Source organism: Sceloporus occidentalis, unplaced genomic scaffold (assembly GCF_023333645.1).
Source record: "Sceloporus occidentalis isolate IW3139 unplaced genomic scaffold, rSceOcc1.0.p SCAF_61, whole genome shotgun sequence".
Lineage (NCBI taxonomy): Eukaryota > Metazoa > Chordata > Lepidosauria > Squamata > Phrynosomatidae > Sceloporus > Sceloporus occidentalis.
Window position 1 is genome coordinate 5,057,501 of NW_028317041.1, and position 14,858 is coordinate 5,072,358.

General features: G+C 40.2%; 1 pseudogene; it reads left to right on the forward strand.

The window, feature by feature from the left end:
- LOC149287441 (ETS-related transcription factor Elf-2-like) overlaps nucleotides 1-12,916 on the forward strand; it is a 27,758-nt pseudogene extending 14,842 nt beyond the window's left edge.
- Nucleotides 12,917-14,858: the final 1,942 nt, after the last annotated feature.

Here is a 14,858-nt window from a genome sequence, read left to right on the forward strand (position 1 = left end):
GCTGTAGTGTGCACCCCGGTGTCAGCGAGATGCATTTCCTGTGTGCGGAAGGATCGCGCTGCTCTAACAGACACTCGCTGGCTGCACTGAGCCAGCCTCTGCTTGGCGCTTCCTGTAGGCTGCTGCGGAAGGATCCCAGTGTCCCTCCTCCCCTTGCACACACATACACACGCACTGAGTGTGTGTGTATGTGTACCTCCGCTTCCTCCTCTATGCTGCTGTGACTCAATGTGAAGCTGAGCCTCCTGCATAAACATGGCGACTTCGCTGCATGAGGGACCTACAAACCAACTCGATCTGCTCATCAGAGCCGGTAATGTCTTGCGTGCAATGGAGGGGAGTGGAAGGCGTCAGTGTGGCCGATACTATTGAGCATGCACAGATAGCCCCGGCCCTGTATACAGGGCACTTGCTGTGGCTGAAAGGGGGTGGGATGCAGCTGCGCACGTTTTGCTCTCGGGGCTCCTGCTTTGGGGAGTCGTGAAGGGCGAATCAGGAAGCGATCATCTGCTCAGGGCAGCAGGGATGGCAGAGGCCGGGACTTGCGTTAGGCTTAGTGCCCTGAGATGCGTGCTAGGAGAGGGCTTAGGCGCTGTTACCCGAGAACCAGGAAGTGTGTGAGATTGTTGTCTGCTGCCACGCTGTCTGCCTGCACACAGCGCTCCGATCCCCCTGACATCTCTAGGACCGCTAGGCATGGAAATACAAGGCGCGGGATGCTGTGTGATCTATGTACAGATTTCTTATCGCTGAGTGTTTGTGTCGGAGGCTGGGAGACTTTAGCTTTTAATATAATTCCACTCGCCGGGACCAGATGCTGCGGCTATTAATCGCATATACATATATATATATATATATATATAATATATATTAAAACATTTTTGTTTTAATTTAGAATGTTTTTATCGTCTTATAGCTTCTTACACCTTTCGGATGTTACTATGGGGTTAAAATCTGTCTACAGACTGATGCCTATGATAGTCCGCGCACGTAACTGTCTGCGAAATATGCATTATAGGGCTCATGCCCGCTGCTTGTGAAGTCATATATGTAGGAGAGGTTTTGCGCCTCCGGTTGTGCGATGTGTTGCACGGCTATTAACGTGTCTCAGTGCGTGCAGTTATTTTTTATATATATATATATATATATATATATATCACTCTAGATATATAGATTTTAATTCAACAAAAAAAAAAACCCGTTTATAGCGGAAGCGCTGAGATCAAACGAGCTGGGAGTATGTCATGATGGACAGCACCCCCTGGCCAATGAATGCGTGGGGAAGGTTCGAAATCCGAGCGCTGGCCTATGAGAGCTCGGCGGAGAGGTTGGGCTATGGGCCAATAGACGCTCAGCACTGCTTTGATTGGCAGCGAGCTATGAGCTCACAATGCGGATGGAATTGGAGGGAAGAGAAGAGATGTAAACACGGAAGTGAAGGGCGGGACCTAAGCTGAGCACCTGGGCTGCTTTAGCCTTATAGACACGTGCGGGTTGTGCTGCCTGCTACATTGTGTACGGTCACTGTGAGAGGTTTGTTACTTCCGGGTCGTGGGCTGAGGATCTGGAAGCCGTTATCTAACACCCCTGACAGAAGAGTTTTATTTCCACACCAGGCAACGTTAGTAGCTTGTGTGTGGGTTTAAGTTTTTGGTTTCTTTAACATTAGTGGTCACTTGAAAGACATGTCCAATGAATGGTTAAAGTGAACATCTACACACGGTTCTAGTTTTAAGAAGTTAGAAATAATTTTGACTTTACTGATGAAACGGTTTCCTTTATCGATTGATCTAGAATAAGCAGTTGTGAGATTATAAATTTTTTTTCTGATTATCGGTAATTTTCCCACCCGCATACAGTAATTGTGCCGATTACACTCTGCACATTATTTAGTTAAGACACATCTGTCGGGTGTCCTTTCCTAGTTTTTACTTATTTTAAGGAATCTATGTACTACATGTTGGTGTTACTAACAAATTAAGTGAGCTGTATGGGAACATCTGAAGTATGCTATTAAATGCTATAGGGAAAGAGTAGGTTCTTTCTATACAGCTGTCTGTCATCTGAATCCTAAGAAGACGTTATTGTAATATCTGACCCATTAAAACACAATTGCTTTGCTCCTTAGTGGCATAGTTCATACTCATATTGGGCCATTTAGTCGCCTGTGACTTTGCCATTCATAAGCAAACTTAGATTTTACTCATGCGCTGCTACTGAATTGTGTTTAAAAGGTCCTTCATTCATTCACGTCCGTATCTTTATTTAGTATGTCATGCTACATCGCCATGCTTTGTGTATCTGCCTTTGATTTTCAAAAAGATAAGAGCATGATGTCAATATCAGGTTCTTTCTTCTGTTGGTAGAGGTTAAATGTTTCCTTCCCTTAGCAAGGAGTATGAATGAAGCTGGAGTGTTAATTACCCATCACATCCCCAGGCTACAGACATCAGGATTCCTCACACAGCATTGTCTATTCCCATGACACCGACAGGTTTGCCATTTTTAAAACTGGCAAACAGCCCCTTAGATGTAACCATTCCTAATATAACATTCGGCATCTAAAGTTTTAGGAGTCATAGTGACTATTCCTGGGATTAATCAAGTTTGCGTCAGTCTCCTCAGGATAAGAAAACAAGCATACATCACGCTGGTGATTTATGTTTACGGAGGCTTTTTCAGGGTATTTGAAACATGGTCATATACACGTAGTGCAGATTATTATCCGTTGCTTCCTGGCTTAGACCTCAGACACCTATATTTTCAGAAAATGTTATATACATTGAAAATGAAAATATATACACATACACACACACACACACACGTAAAAGCTAACGTGTCGTTTTGATCTTGTGCTAGATATGTGGTACGCTGGTGGTTTGCACAGTGTGACCTTCTATATGACCTGGTGCATTAGCACACAAACTAATGTGAAACATATGGTGGAAGCAGGTAGTGAATTTTAAATCCAGGCTTAGAGAATGTGTGTGTGAATGAACGACACAACCTGCTCGCCTTTTGTTCCGCTGCTTCTCCGCATGTAATGTTCCTGATTATTGGCAACGACCCGCTTTACTCTCCCATGAACCGTGCGGCAACCTTGTAATCCAATAAAGATGGCTTTACATACAAGTTTTTTAACCAGCTGCGCTTAATGTCTACAAGTGCCCTGCAACACTTTGTCACCCGTGTATTAATGTTACATATGTTAGCCATGTATAGTGCATACTAGCGTCACCAGTAGAGACTTTTACATCGATTTTAAAGCAGGTCTTGATGGAAACGATCCTGACTCCTCCTTCTCCCAAGTATGTTTTTGGCGTAGTGATAACCATAGAAACACCCACTAGTGACTGATTACTGAGAGGAAGCTTGCATATTTTTGGCTGCCTTCCAAGGCTGGCCGCTCTTTGAAAAGACCTTAACTGCTTATTGTCCCTAACAGAGACCTTTTGGAACTGGGTGAGTTTCACAATGCGGGGTTCCAGTGTATCTTGGCTACCCCCAGGGCCCAGCTGGGAAAAAGTAACTCCTTCACTGCCTTACTGGTATTAAAACCCTTTCCTCCAGGATATAACGGTCCTGTGCAAGAGAATTGCATTGCAGTATAGCAAAATATCCTTAATATATTAACTGTAAGGTTAAACATGTGTGTATGTATGTATTTATATATATATATATGTATATATAATGCAAACATATTTTTTTTTAATTGGCTAGTTACTCTACTCATGAAGCCTAATGGAGGTTGTACAGTTAAGTATAGCTTCGGCTATGGACTATTGACATGCTAAATACATAGATTTGTAACATATGTGTAACAGACTATTGTCGCCACATCCCGGGCTGGAAATTTCCGCTAGTCCCCTTGCCCGTCGCACAAGTTAGCTAATCTGGCCTTCAGAGATTTAGCATTCCATATTCATAATATTTGATGTCCTAATGAATACTCTCTGCTTGCAAGTAGCTTAATCTGCTGGCTAATAAGCCTCTGATGTATTTTCAGGTCTGATGATGTAGGTTGAAACTAGGACTAGACGAGCACCAAGAATCTTGTACCTTGACTTCACTATTAACCTCAGTGATTGGGTGGCCCTGTGTAATGTATAGTTCAAACTGTGCAATTTCTTGCACAGTTTGAGGTCTCCCACCATCATTGTTAATATTTTGACTGTTGTCTAACTGGGTTGCACCAGAAGTAGTGTTAAAGATTAGAAATAAAGTAACACTGTTAACAAGTACGACTGTTCTTCATGATTGTTTGGTGTATCATAATGAACTGCGTTAGCAGATGAGCCGGTGGTACGGGAGTTTTGGAAATGTTCATTTGATTTGCCTTAAATCTTCTGTAAGGGAGAAAACTATAGGGTTAGGGACATATACTGGGCAGTCTGATAAGGCTTCCTGACTTTAAATTCTCTTGTGTGGCGGCGAGTCACCTAAAGATAGCTGGAAGCAGGCACTGCTCGTTGGATGGCTGTTAGGAAAAGGCCGTGTTGTGAGCACATTGCCATAAATGGCCGGAGTGAGAGCAGATGACACCTTGTGGGGAGAGTGGACGGGGAGCGGCAGGTGCTGCTCAGAGCTCAGTGACATTATGCCAGGAGACGCTTAGCCAGCGCAGGGCATGCCCCATCCGCTGGGCTCGCTGGGAGATTACAGCTATGCTCTCAAGGTGCTGTCAACAGTGTTTTGTTTCGGATTTAAGGGGCTAAAATTTTGTTATGTAGGTTGCACACTATATGTATATGTAATATATATTTTACATACATAAACTTTACTTTTAGTAAAACGCACATGGGTTTAAGTGATCCGGTGCAGATAGGGATAAGGAGCAAGCAGTGCTTTTACTTCATGGTCCCTGCACCTCCGTCATATTAATAGCTAGGGTGATGCCAGTTGACATGAAACTGTTTTGCTTTGAATGCCCTTAACGGAATGAATTTATTACAGATGCATAAAACCCACAGAGCATCTCATTAATTCCTGCCATACAGCTACAAAAAAGAAAATGCTAAATACCCAGGGAACTGCGGCTTCTAAATGTCACTGCCAGTCGCTAATATTTATGGGCTGCTTCGTGCAAAACCGCTCATTATAGTTTCAAAAGGTCCATGCTTGTCTGCAGTATTTTCTTCTTCTGATTACATTTTGCACTTTTTCTTTCTTGTTATGATCACTAACATATGAGATACATTAATTAGGTATGTAATATATATATATATATATATATATATATATATATATATATATATATATATATATCTTTATCACGCACATACTCTCACTGGCCACTTTATTAGGTACACCTTGCTAGTACCGGGTTGGACCACCTTTTGCCTTCAGAACTGTCTTCATTCTTCGTGGCATGCTTTCTGCAAGGTGCTGGAAACATTCCTCAGATGTTTAAGAAACCAGTTTGAGATGATGTGAGCTTTGTGACATGGTGCATTATCCTGCTGGAAGTAGCCATTAGATGATCTGCCCATTCACCTCTGACATCAACAAGGCATCTTCGTCCACACAACTGCCGCTCACTGGATATTTTCTGTTTTTCTGATCATTCTCTGTAAACCCTAGAGATGGTGCGTAAAAATCCAAGTAGATCAGCAGTTTCTGAAGTACTCAGACCAGCCCGTCTGGCACCAATAGCCATGCCACATTCAAAGTCACTTCAATCCTCTTTCTCCCCCATTCTGATGCTCGGCTTGAACTTCAGCAGGTTGTCTTGACCACGTCTACATGCCTAAATGCATTGAGTTGCTGCCATGTGATTTTAGCTATTTGTTCAAGCAATTGAGCAGGTGCACCTAATAAAGTGGCTAGTAAGTGTATACATGGCATATTGGGGAACAATTAAAACAGATTATTTACGAAAGGAAAATGGAAGATGTATTAATTTGAATCTAAAAAACAAAATGATAAATTGGAATAACGTGGCTACATATGTTATGAACCATTGGGTGAATATTAATAAATGAAATTGGTCCCAGCTATTAAGATACCGTATTTGCTCGATTATAAGACAACCCCCCAAAATCTGAATATTAATTTAGGAAAAAAAGCCTAACTATAAGACGACCCTATAGGAAAAAAGTTTTACTAGTAAATGTTAATTCATGTAAATTATGTAAACTATTTTTTTTTTTAATAAAAGCTATGATTGAGAAAAATATTTTTTTTGTTTTTATTTTCCCACCTGCCCCACAGTTGTGCACATCTGCCCCCAGGCTTGCCACTCTGCCCCAGAAATGCCTTATACCCCTATATGCCACTCTGGCGTTTAGGGGGTTAAAAGGCATATCATCTTACCGGTGCTTCTGACTCCCTGGTGTGTAGTCTGAGCAGCGGGTAGACGTCTACGCGATTCGCGTAGGCAACTTCTGCTGCAACCGGGAGGAGGTGCCTTAGCAGCGGGGGTTGTCTGCGTCCATCGCGCATACACCCTTCGGCTGTCAGAGAGAATTCCCGTACGACGTCTACCCGCTGCCCCGACTACACACCAGGGAGTTGGACGCACTGGCAAGTGGGGGGCATAAGACAGGAGGATCCAGGTCCTCTGCAGCGCTGCGGGGGATATGGATCTTAGTCTCACAGTCAGACCTATTTGAGGTCTGATTATAAGACGACCCCATTTGCTCTGGAAAAAAAACCTTGTCTTCTAATCGAGCAAATACGGTATATTTTCAATTCTAAAATCTTCTGTACAAGTGCCCTACACTGTCGTTAACACACAGTGATGGTTTTTGTACATGAGTCATGTCATCTAATCTAAATCACAAACACATGTATTACAATAGCATGATAGAAGTGCACGGTGTAAACAATGCCGGAGCTTTACCTATAAGCCTGCTTGCTCCTGGCTGATTAACCCTTCTTATCTGAGACACCCTAATCTCGTTATTGAGAGCTGGCAGGGAAAAAGTTACAGCATGTTCGATAAATCATGTTCAGTTGAGTGATTCAGGCACCTGAAATAAGATGACAATAAGCAGAGCAAAAGCACACCCATAGGTTGTGTTAACACTTACAAATGCCATATGGTGTGTTTAAAGCTGCATCACTCGACTTCCTGACTCTTCTGATGATATCGCGTATCCCAGAATGCACTTGGCTTCCTGATTGGCTGTTGATTTAACAGCTTCTTAAGTCTCTCCAACATGTTCCGTGCGGGGTGCAGGTGATATGATGAGACTTGTAAGTGCTCCATGCCCTAATAAAGTGGATTTCTACAATAGATTGGCTGAAAATGTTTCTGCCTGTCTCTGTATGTTGACTACATTAATGTGTAGCCAGCTTTTATCAAATTGGTGTCTCTTTACAGTTTGTCCCCCTCCCTCCTTCCCTGGTTAATGAACTAGCATTTTCACTTTACTTTAATCTTAATGCCACTTGCAACCATATGTTGGTCGTTGTAGTATGTTTTCTGACGGGAAGCATTAAGGTTGACATGGCCTACCTACAGTAGTAACTCATAAAGCTGGAAATGTATTACCTCTACATAGGGGATGTATTTTTGTGGGGGCAGAACCTGGCAAATAATTGTATTTTTTACAATCTTTGCACCCTTTTTAATCACAGGTTTCATTTTTCAGATTCCAGTTACATTCGACTGCAATATGTGTGCAAAATACCAGCACTTCTCGATACTTCTTGATGACACCTTTTATTTTATTTTTTGTGATTTATTTGTCAAAGAAGTATTTTAGTGTGTGTCGTTAGAAACTTTAAACGTTACTTTTGTTCCTTGTCTTTCAGTGGAGGCATCCGTACATGGCAGCAATGTTCACTGCACAGACAAAACCATTGAGGCAGCAGAAGCTCTGTTACACATGGAGTCTCCCACCATTATGCGGGACTCCAGGAGCCCAGGTAACTCCTACCATGCCATATAACCCTGAGAACTGGCTTCTGCTGTTGGAAGCTCATGTGAATGCTGTTGGGCTTCCTGATGGGGGGAAAAAAAGATTTCTAAAAGTATGCTTAAGATATTCTAAACCGTTTGAAAAGTTTAAATTATGTGCTGCCTGTGTACGTAGACTCAGTCCACATGTATATGGGTATTTATGAATTAGGATCAGGTAAAATGAAGAGGGAATTACACAGCACATTTTATAAGATATGCATCAATTTGTGTTCAGCTTAACCTTGTAAAGCAGTCTGTTTACATATATATATATAGATATATATCCACTAATTGGAAGTTATTAGATAGTCTTATGTTGGTGTTCAGTACCAGACTAAAACATTAAGTCTTTAATGCAGTTTAATTCTACTAGAAATCAAACAAAAAAAGGCACCTGTATAACCATAGAATGAAAGGTTTTCACAATGCATTGTCTAATATGGAGTGTTGATTATCTTTTTTGGGGGGGGGGGTCTTATATGATCCTATATGTATATAGTATCTCAAAATACTGCTGTATGTGCTTCAATAATTGATTTTTGTGACACTTCATTATGGTTTTCCCATTATATTGATTGTTAATACCCTACTATCGGTAGATTGTGCTTAGTGTAATAAGGCAGAGCTTCAAGTTTCCGTGCCAACGGCTATGTTAAGACGGTTTAAGTTGCATTTGTTTGAAGTGCTTGTAATCATTAGCACTGCTTGGCAAGCAATTTTGCTCACCAACAAACAGTCTACTCAGGACTTCAAATCTCCAAAGATTTGTTGCTGTGTTTGGGGGAGCTGAGCAAATCTGTGCCTCTTGGATGTTGTCGACAGAATAGTTATCTCCTTCTTGCCTGTGGGTACACGATATTCATGCTTTCTTGTCTTCTATAAAAGTTTAAAGAATTTCCAAAGATCCCATTCCCTACATCTTCTACCCGGTTTTTAATAAAATGTTTAGATTGGTTTCCTGAAACATAATTTGATACTGTTACAATACAATAACAGGAGTGAGGTATCATACCATGTTTCCTAGCGTCATCCAGGTACATATTAAAAATATTAATAATCAGATTTGAACAGATGTTTAAAGACGGGAAATTTGAATATTCACCTTTCAATCTTCATATTAAAGAGGACATATCCCTCTTCCAAAATAGTTTTCTACTATTTAACCTCACATTGTGTACACAATGAGAGATGATACCCTAAATTTCTCCCATCAGGATTTTATCCATGTGTGTTGCTTCTCTACTTTTGACAACATTCTGTTCCTGTTGTGCGTTAAGAACTTCTGGCCTTATGTTTAGAGGATATCTAGATGTTGTCTCGTTCCTTTGTGCTGAAGTTTATGCTTCCACTCTAATGAGTTACGAACGCTGTTGTTGTGTGTACTGAATAAATGGTTATGCTTCTGTCCCAAGACCCTACACACTGTCTTCAGTACAAAATGTTGTCATTTCATAACTGACATGCTCTATCCTTCTTCCACAGTTGAAGTTTATGTCCCTCCGTGCGTTTCCACACCGGAATTCATTCACGCGGCCATGAGGCCTGATGTCATAACCGAAACCGTGGTGGAGGTTTCAACGGAGGACTCAGAGCCGATGGATGCCTCGCCAATCCCAATATCTCTAGAGCTTGGGGAACCAATGAAAAAGAAGAAAGGTATAATATAGGAGGGGGGGTCTAACATGGTTGATTTTATCTTTCTAAAAGCTTCTACTTATTCCATATAAAATTAATACTTTTCAAAATTACTTGGGTTTTTTTTTGTGGAAATATTGATCATTTCTTGTCGAAACTTTGACCTGTGGCAATGTTCAGATTTCTTAGAAATGATTGCTCATCAATGCATGTTGAAAAATAATTCCTTTTAATAAACTCTCCTTTTCTGGAATGTCCTTATTATATAAGTAAAACATTAAAAAAAATACTGAAAAATAATTAGAATGTTGTAGCAGTGGAAAAATAGTTACCTAGTGTTACAAGCCCCCCCTTCATCCTCCCTCCATCCATGTTGTTGAAGTCCACCTAGATTTCCCGCTGAACTTCCTGCATAGATTTCCGCCATGAGATGATCCTTGTATTGTAACTGCTCTTTGGACAGATTTTTTTGTTTGAGAACGAGGGTCAGGACTGCTATAAGTAAAATAAATGGCTTAAAAATTACCTTCTAAAAGGGTTTCTTAACTGTCCTCTCTTCTTCCTGTTGTTCAGCTGGCCGGAAACCAAAGATACAGCAGCCTACCTTTCCCAATGGGTCCCCAGACTTGGGAATTAAGAAGAAACCAAGAGAGGGCAAAGGTAAATAAGCATTGATTTTCTCCAGTATTTGATACTTTTATGTAAAAAAATTTTTTATAGTATGACATCCACTATTTAAACAGATATTTCTACCAATAAAACGACACTGACAGAAATGGCCTCGGAGACTTCAGATTTACCAATAAATATAATTTCATACAAATTTAATGTAATCTCATATATTGTGTTTAATCTAAGTAGAAATAAGGTTTGCATCTTTGCGTAAACAAGGTTTTTTTCTTCTAAGAATTGGTGAATTTAATGGATGTACATTATAGCTCTAAACATTATAGGTGTTTTGCAGTTAATTGAAAACGGCTTTGTTTCTTCTAGGGAACACCACATACCTGTGGGAGTTCCTGCTGGACCTGCTTCAGGATAAAAACACCTGCCCTCGATATATCAAGTGGACACAGAGAGAGAAGGGGATCTTCAAGCTAGTGGATTCCAAGGCTGTCTCCAAACTGTGGGGCAAGCATAAGAACAAGCCAGATATGAACTACGAGACTATGGGCCGAGCCTTAAGGTACTGAAATCGGACTTACTCTATTTGCCTTAGAAATACAGCCACTCGATTAGGTGAAGCCATTACACTTACATGGAGCTGATTGTATTGCTAATCATTAAAATACCAGCATCTATTGTTGGTAAAAATATGCAGTGGCCATATACCCAGTAAGTCTTACTGTCCTATAAAACTGGTTTGCTATGCGCAGGAATTTTAGATAAGGTCACTCGGCCCTTTTGTAGGACGTATTTCTGTGTATAAGGAAACAGGTGTGCAAAATGAATTCTGTGACTTTTGCAGGTACTACTATCAGAGAGGTATTCTTGCAAAAGTTGAAGGGCAGCGTCTGGTATATCAGTTTAAAGAGATGCCCAAGAACATTGTGGTCATTGAAGATGATAAAGCGGAGCCCTGCAGTGAAGAACTTGTGTCCCCCGTTGATGAGAAGTCTCTGGAGCGCGTATCCCTCCCCACTGAGGGAATCTTGAAAATGGCCATGCCTGCTAGATTGGAGAAGAGCCCCACTCAGCAAAACTCCTCCAAAAAACACAGATACGTCAGTTTGGCCTCTCCTGGGAATGAATCCTCACCTAATTCACCCACCAGCACCACACAAACAGGAGCACAAAGGTCTGAGTCAGAGATTTTCTGCATGTTTTGTATTTGTGTTTGTAGGTGTGGCTGTATTTACATCAGTGCAGTAAACAAGGCATTTCATTCTCCCATCGTTCACATCCCATGTTGATTCTATCGGAGTATCAATTGTTTACATCGAAGCAGTTGCTACAAACCTAGTTATTTTGCTATAGGTAGTCATCCAATAAGTTGTGAGGAAGTGCATTATGGCTTCCCTCTTTCCATTTTCTTTTGTATGCAATTAGGAGGTGATAACTATCCAGTTATCAGGTTTATCTTCAGAAACCCCTCACCTCCCCTCACTTAACCCCTTCACAAGACATAGGTTTTTTAATTTTTTTAAATTGTTTATGTACTTCTTAGTTTATATTGTGTAGTTAGTGTGGTGGGACTTAGATATGGGGAGTTAGATATGGTTACGGTTAGGTAAGGGTTGGAAAAAAATTAAAACCTTCACAAAATATGTAAATAACTGACAATTATATAGAATTATAGGGTGTTTTATAAATCCAGGCAACTTTTTGGTATCTATTTCTTACTTATACTAGCTTTGTGTAATTTATATACTCTGTGTAAACTGTGAATAAAAAAAAAATTGCCCTAGTTGTCATGAAAAAAAAACAAAACAGGATAGTAGTTTTGATCTCAATTTTCATGCAAATTATTGCTAGTCACAAAGCTTTCGTTCTGTTAGTTTGTCTATAGAACTTGTGCTTCATCAGTAGCTTAAGGTAGAGCCCCAGGCTGATTTTCTGTGGTTTGGTGTTAAGTTAAAAAAATATAAAAAAAATGGGGGTTTTGAAGCAATTATCTGTTCAGTTGCACATCCTGCATTTATTTTGGAATTCTTGATTTGTCCAATATGAAATGGCGTAATTGCCAGTTTATAAAACAATTTTTTTTTTTTATTTTTTTTTTGTTACTGAAAGTGTTCTATTTCTGCTCTTACAGAACTGTCCGCGTGGCGATGCAAGTGCCTGTCGTTATGACCTCGTTGGGACAGAAAATATCCACATTGGCCGTCCAGTCTATGAATTCAGCTTCGTCTCTGATGACCAACACGAGCCCAACGACGACATCAGCTCCAAAAGTAGTGATCCAAACAATTCCCACGATGTTGCCCTCGGATAGTGACAAATACACCATGCAGCCTGCCAAAATAATCACCATCCCGACTTCCCAGCTCACGCAGTGTCAGCTACAGACAAAGCCTAACCTGAGCGGGTCTGGGACAGTGAACCTGGTTGGAACCCCACTTACTGTGAGAGCACTTACCCCTGTTTCCATAGCACATGGAACCCCTGTAATGAGACTAGCAATGCCAGCACAACAAGCCCGTTGCCAGACTCCCCCTAGGGTCATTAGCACACTTATTAAAGGACCTGAAATGAAATCAGACTTGCTATTGGGCCGGCAAGATGGGGAGCTGAAAACCTACCAACTGGTCAAAGAGGAAAAACAAACAGAAGGGGGCAAAACAGTTACCCATGTTGTAGTCGTTAGTACCCCATCTGGTATCACCTTGCCAGTGACTGTCAAACAAGAAAGGGACGGTGATCTGTGAGAAGTAAAGAGCGTTCTATTGATGTACAGTAAGATTTGGGTCAAACTGACATTAAATATTAAAGGACAACATTTTGGATTTGGAGGATGAGAACTGATTAAGTCTAATGAGACGCTAAAGTATGATAAAAGGCACGTATGTGATGTTAAAATGAATTGGCCTTTACTGGAAATGAATAACTTGTCCCGTGTTTTCAGTGGGAAATCTGTTCATATGCTGATGAAATATTGCTTCTTGCAAAATGTTTAATTTGACATCAAGGAAAAAAAGAAAACTGAAAGGGACCAAAGTTTTCAAGTAGATTTTTTTTGTTTCAGGTTACACTAAGTAGAAAGTGGAACACTAATGTTTGGCAGCAACTGTTTAACTACCATGAGATAGAAAGTAGAAGAACAGATCAAAGAGGCAATTGTAAATTGTTTTTTTTTCTCCTTTAATTTTTTTTAATACTAACATCAAATACCACTGTGTACAAACAGCTCTTATCCGGTGCTATGTGGAGATTCTGCTGAATGTGAATTGCATAAAAAAAGTGCAGAGATAAGATGTATACCCACTTTAAAACACAGACGCAGATGTGGTATCTTAAGCAAATTTCATGCGGAAGCCTTAGACTGAGTCTCAGTTTTATTTTCCTTGAAATAAGCTAATGGCTTGTTTGTGTAAAGCTTTTTTTTTTATATATAACTATATTGAGAAGAAAAAAAAAGAAAAAAATCAAACAAAAAAACTTGTACCTAGCACAGTATTGGCATAGAATTACATGTAACATATTTTATATGGTAGATTAAAGTCTGTTTAATTTTTTTTATTATTTTGTGTGTTTAAACATTATACTTAGCACAGATGGTCTGATGTGTTTTGAACTACAGGCCTTCTGTGCAAGATAGAGTGAAATTGTAGACCTGTTACGAGAGGGTAAGTAAGCCTGTAACAGTGTAACATGCTCTCATCGCACACAAAATGCGCGTACATTTCAATTTTTGCTATCCACTTGAAAGGTCAGCCTTAGCATGAGTCCATTAACTGGGGGGGGATGCAGAGCGGGAATTAGGTTTGAAGCTATTTTTTTAGTTCACGTTACGAAGGGGCTGTAAAAGGGAGAACATAGGGGGAAAGTACAGTGTTCAGAATGAACTATAATAGTTTGTATATTCAACATTTGAAGTATATTCTATTTTGTTGTACTCTTGTTTCAAAGTGTATTCAAGTAGATTTTACTGCAATATAGAAAAAAATAATTTCAAGATCTGCGTCCGGTACTTGTTTCTTTACATGGAGGTTTACATCCCAAGATTGTTTTCAGTGGTGGTGGCGGCCTCTCGTTGTGTCCCAATCATGTATCAAGCGATCACAAAAATGGCAGATAAGAACCGTTCCGACCATTTTTCCTGTTTATAAAAGCCTCAAACCTTACTTGGGCCTTCGTCTCGTCTCGTCTTGTATTCAGGATTCCCTCCCTGTATTAACCTCTACTACTTCTACTTGAAGGCTTGTTTTACACATATGTACCACCATCCCAGTGAAGTAAAACTTCACTAGAATTACATCTAAGCCTCCAACCCTCTACTCTAAACCTCCCTCCTCTACTTTAAATCCCTTTATATATTTAAACACTTCTATCTTTGCTCCTCTAATCTATACGTACAGAGATCGCTTAATTTTCCTGATAACTGTTATTTTGCAAATGGTTGACATTTACTAGCTCTTCTCTGAACTCTCTCCAGAATGTCAATAGCCTTCTGGAGCTGGGGTCTGCAGAACTTTACACAGTACTCAACTTGAGGTCTGACCAGAGATCTGTAAAGTGACTTAACCGCCTGCGTTTTTCTACTAGTAATGCCTGTAACTATGCAACCCATTGTTCCATTAAAACCTCATCTTATTTTTTGTATTTAAACTTACTCTCCTTGGTTATTGTAACTTCATTATAATTCTCAACTATTAAC